General features: G+C 39.0%; 1 protein-coding gene across 3 annotated transcripts in view; it reads right to left on the reverse strand.

Moving 5' to 3' along the window:
• The window catches only part of LOC137095535 (RNA exonuclease 5-like), a 44258-nt gene extending 38745 nt beyond the window's left edge, over window positions 1-5513 (reverse strand). For 2 of the 3 annotated variants that reach the window (XM_067462311.1, XM_067462312.1), the window contains exon 1: window positions 5361-5513. The gene's annotated coding sequence lies outside the window, so the exon portion shown is untranslated. The remainder of the gene's footprint in view (window positions 1-5360) is intronic. The other variant, XM_067462310.1, reaches the window with a different exon arrangement.
• Window positions 5514-5573: the final 60 nt, after the last annotated feature.

The raw sequence follows: 5573 nt of genomic DNA on the forward strand, positions 1-5573 counted from the left end.
CCTTCCTTAGACTTTCTAGTCTTCAAGCTTTTGTCCATTTGGGAGTCCAATACCCCATTAAAATCTCCTACCAGAATCAATTCATCAAATTCCACTTCTTTCAGTTTAACATTTAAAAATTCAACAAATTTTATCTTTGGACCATTAGGCGCGTAGATGTTACAAATCAAAATTTTAGAATCTCCAATTATCATCTTTACTGCAACACATCTTCCTTCTAAATCTCTAAAAGCCAATTCTGATTCTATTGTTTCCTTTACGTATGTAACTACTCCTCTCTTCTTTTTCTCGTATGACGAATGATATTCTTTTCCTAATTTTTTGTTCGGTAAGTGTGCTGTATGTCTATCACAGATGTGCGTCTCCTGGAGAGCTATTACGTCATAACTAGATTTCTTCAAACTATTCCAGACTTTCTTACGTTTTTGGGGGGAGTTCAATCCATTAATATTGTTAGAAAAACATTTTATTTGTCGCTCCATCTTGTTATTCATTCTGATCTAATCCCAGTCCTATGTCGCCTGAAGCCGTTTCCGCTGTTCCAGTTGTTGGTTGTTCCATACTCTGTCCTTCTTTTCCTTCTTTTTTTCGTGGTGTCATTCTCTGTGGTTTTGGATCTTTCGAGAGGTAACTATAATCCTTTGGTGATTTATATCTTGCTTTTTTAGCTTTAATTCCTTTTCTGGGGGTGGATAATCTTCTTTCTTCAGCTCCTTCTGTTTCTTCTTCTTCTTCTTCTTCTTCTTCTTCTTCCCCCCCTTCTCCCATCTCTTCTTCTCCCTCCTTTTGACTCATAAGTTTATCATATAATACCTTTGCCTTATGTCCAGATGTCAACCAGAATCTTTCTTCATTGTAAGTCACCATTATTCCTTCTCTTCTTTCCCACCTGAATCTTATCTCCCTCTTTTTCAGCTCCTCTGTTAGGAAAAAATATTTTCTTCTTCTTGCTAAAGTCATCTGCGGAAATTCCTTCAAGACCACAACTTTCTTTCCTTTATAACGGATTGGGTTTCTATTGCTATTATACAAGATGTCATCCCGTACCTTCTTTCTTGTAAACTTCACAATCACATCCCTATCCGTCTTATTTCTCCTGGAATAGAATGATGAAATCCTGTAAATTTGATCCACCTCTTGTTCCAATTCATCTTCCTCACACTCCAAACAACTTGCCAGCATTTTAATTACCATTTGTCTTATTTATTTATTTATTTATTTATTTGGTACACTTGTATACCGCTAATATCTCAGCCTGTGCGGCGACTCATTGCGGTTTACAACATATTTAAAAATACAATATTCACTTTAAAAATATAAAATAAAATATAAAAATACATACATATACATACATAGTATTGGGCCACCAATACAGACCGGAACATCTCATAGTTAAAGTCGTAATCCAATTCGTTATCCTTGATTGCTAGTCCATGATCAAAGCATCATCACATCGGAATTAGTTGAAAACTTGCTCGAACATCTTATTATATCTTCTTTCTCCTCCTCCGCTATATTTCTAAGTCTTAATTGGAAGTCCATTTGCATTTGCAGTAGTCTCTCTTGTTCTAGTTCCATTTTCTCTCTTTGTTTATCCAGTCCTTTTATCTTCTGCGCCATTTCTGATTGAGTTCCCTCAATTTTCTCTTTAGAAACTTTTAATTCATTCACTTCCCCATGTAATTGTGATATATCTTTTTTGATCTGGCCAAATTCTTCTTTTATTTCAGTTTTCATTGCCTTAAATTCCTCTGTCATCTTCGTGATAATTCCCTCTTGTTTCTTATAGTATTCCTCATGCTTAGTCTTGACCTCCTCCTTCAATTCCACCTTCAATGCATCTTGTTTTTCTGATATCTTTTTTATTTCTTTTAGAAGATTGTCCATTTTTGGGTTTATGTCCAAAGATCCCCTCCGGGACTCTGGTTTTCCTTGAGTTGTCATCTCGGATCCCTTCTCCCTAAAAAAAGGAGAAAGTCTACTTTCTTCTTCTGCTTCTCCCCTCTACTTTATCCTTTATTACTCGTCTACTTCTCGTCCTCGATTGATCAAAGTTCGTCTGCTTCTCGTCCTCGTCTTTGACGCCCCTCGCCCTTCGTCTGCTTCTCTTCCACGTCACCGCCATCGTCGTCTACTTCTCGTCCTTGTATCGTCTGCTTCTCATCCTTGTTCTGTCTCCTCCAATCCTCTACTCCTCTTCTCTTCCAGGTTTATCAAAATTTGTTTCAGAAAATCCCTTTATTACAGGTTTATTCTCAATTTTATTTCTGGCCGCTCTGTATCGGACTTTCTCTATGGTTTCCAAAATGGCGTCTGCCCTCCTTCCGCCCCGTCACTTCCGTCACTTCCGCCCTTCCTTCCTTTCTTTGTTTCTTCCGGTTTCTCGTTCGTCCCTGCAATCAACCTTCCGTTTCGTCACTTCCTTCTCCTCCACTCAGCCTGCTTGTTTATGAAGAAGGTTGGAGCTAGACACAACAGTTATGGCGTCAAGGTCGGGCTCACTATCGCTTTTTTCCCTTTACTTCCCCAACGGGGGGGGGGGGTGATGGGGGGGAGATATCCCGTCTTCTTGTACTTTAAATTAAATTTAGAATTAATTTAAGTTAAATAGAGCGGCCCCGTTCACTATTTACTAATTTAAAAATTCATTCAAATTGTCCCAGTTGCCAGAATATCATATTTAATTGTATTTAATCTTAAATAGATCTTGATTCAATCACTCTGCTCCTTTAATTCCTTAATTTATCTATCAGAAAGCCAGTTAATGCAATCTCTTCTTTGTTAATTTCTATAACTTCTTCTTTAGTTCTTTATCTTTCCATATTCTCCCCAGCTATTTCTAGCTTAGCTTTTTCTTCTTTAAAATTCGGGAACGAGTTCCCATTACCTGAAGATGGGGTCTTTCTTGTGTCTCTCCCCAAACTGGGGCTTCTTAATTCTTCTTTCTTCTTCAATTTGTGAATGGATTGGCGGCGGTTAAACAAGCCTTGCGGCTCGATCCTTGTGGGGTGGCTCGCTTTCCCCTGTGCTGCTCGAACCCTCCCGACCTCTCCTCCTTGAGGGGGGAGAGATCTCTGGGGTCTCAAGCCCACTCTGGGATTCGCGACACCTTTGCAAACTCAATCCGGCAAAGGGGGGAGCGTTCAGCTCAACCCAGCCACCACTACACAGGTCCTCGTCGGGAGCTCCCTCTCGACAAGGCTATCCCGTCGCCATGTCCACCGGAACTCCAAAAATTTGTGTTTTTTTAAAAAATCTGTTTGTTTTGTTCTTTTAGAAATGTAATACAATGGTATGGTTGGTGATGACACGATAAATAAATAAATGGAATCCTGGGAATTGTAATCTTCTCAACAAACTTCAGCTCTCAGGATAAAATAGCACTGAGCCAGGGCAGTTAAAATGGTGTCAAACTGCATTAATTCTGTAGAGCGGTTTGGTTGGGGAGAATTCATCATGATTTATAGGAGTTGTAGGTACTGGGATGTATAGTTCACCTGCAATCTAAGAACTGCACTCTGAACTCCACTAATGAAGGACTTGGAAATAACTTGGTACACAAAAGCCCCATGACAAACAAAGAATACTGGAGGTCTTTGGAGGTATTTATAGGAGTTGTAGTTCACCTACATTAGGGGGCACTATGAACCCAAACGATGATGTATCTGGACCAAACTTGGCATGCATACCAGATGTGTGCAGATTTCAATACTAGTGGGTTTTGAGGGGAATTGGCCTGGACATTTTGGAATTATAGGTACTGGTATTTATAGTTCACCTGCAAGTCAATGAGTCCTCTGAACTCCACCAAAGAAGGAATTTGACCAAACTTGGTGCACTGAGCCCCCATGACTAGCAAAAAAATACTGGTTTGGGAGAGTTGTAATTCACCTACATCCAGAGAGCACTGTGAACCCAAACACTGATGGATCGGGACCAATCTTGGCACATATACCCTATATGCCGAAATTTGATTACTGGAGGGGTTTGGGGGAAACTGACCTTTCTTTCTGGGAGTTGTAGTTCACCCACAACCAGAGAAACTGTAAAATCCACCAATGATGGACCTGGACCAAACTTAGCACACAGAACTCCCATGACTAACTCAACCTATTGGAAGGGTTTGAGGGACTGGCTCATCATAGTAGGAATTGTAGTTTACCCTACAGACAGCGAGCACACCGAACCCCACCGATGATGCATCTAGAGCAAACTTGCCCAACATAACAAACTTTTAAGTACTGATGAAGTTTCAGGGGGTTGACCTTGCATGATGTGTTGTAGTTCACCCACAACCTTATACATTTTGTACAAACAAAAAATATGACTTTTTCAAGTAACGGGGGCAATGCTAGGTACCCAAGCTAGTGTATATGTATAATGTGTGTGTGTGTATATATATATATGCATAATACACACACACACACACATATATATGATAGTATATTAGTAGCCTTGGGAGACTAGCATGGTTTGGAAAATTACAACAAAGTTATAATACTTGATAACACTAATATTTATTTACGACGTATTGTCGAAGGCTTTCATGGCCGGAATCACTGGGTTGCTGTAGGTTTTTTCGGGCTATATGGCCATGGTCTAGAGGCATTCTCTCCTGAGGTTTCGCCTGCATCTATGGCAAGCATCCTCTGAGGAAAAAACCTACAACAACCCAGTTTATTTACATTTATATGCTGCCCTTCTCAACCCGAAGAGGACTCAGAGCGACTTACAACATATATATACATACAATATACTATATTATTAGCATAATACAATATCAGTATTATATATTACTATATTGTATCCTACCATTCTATTGTAATATTATTAGTAATATTGCATGTAATATAAATCTATAGTTAAAATATCATATTATTATTAGTATTATATTGAATTACGATATTATAAATATTATATGTATATACAATATATTATATTATATTATTAACATAGCACAGGAGATAAGGTGGAACTGTCCCCTGGCCATATATATATATATATATATATATATAATATTTATAGAGTGTGGATATATATAATAACATATAACATTAAATATATTAAATTAACATTAAATATAACATCAACATATATTAAATTAACATTTAATATATTAAATTAACATTAAATATAGCACTTTCTCTATATATATTTAACTATTATACTATGGCTATTTCTATTTCAATGCCTCTATTCCTCTGAAAGGCTGGGAAGAAAGAGAAAACACGTGTGAACAGGTGTACACGTGTATGGGTCCCACTCCCACCCTCTGGAGGCAACCTTTCAGAGCCTCTCTGCCCCGAAACACAGAGAAAGTCCCCTCTAAATGACTCCTATGAGAGGCACAGGGGTCTCACCTTCTTCCTCCTGCTGCTTCCTCCCTCAAGAAGAGCCTCATCGAAACGATACCTTGTTCGGCAATCGACTCGTTGAGCCTTAGCGAGGAGAGTGTTCTCTCAGAGGGAGAGAGAAAGGGGCGTGTCCCAAAGACAGACCTCGGAAGCCGAGATGTCGATGACATCAATAAAGTGGGCGTGGCTGCCCGCATGAAAGCTTCTCACCAAGGGCAG

This window comes from Anolis sagrei, chromosome Y (genome assembly GCF_037176765.1).
Source record: "Anolis sagrei isolate rAnoSag1 chromosome Y, rAnoSag1.mat, whole genome shotgun sequence".
Taxonomy (NCBI): Eukaryota; Metazoa; Chordata; class Lepidosauria; order Squamata; family Dactyloidae; genus Anolis; species Anolis sagrei.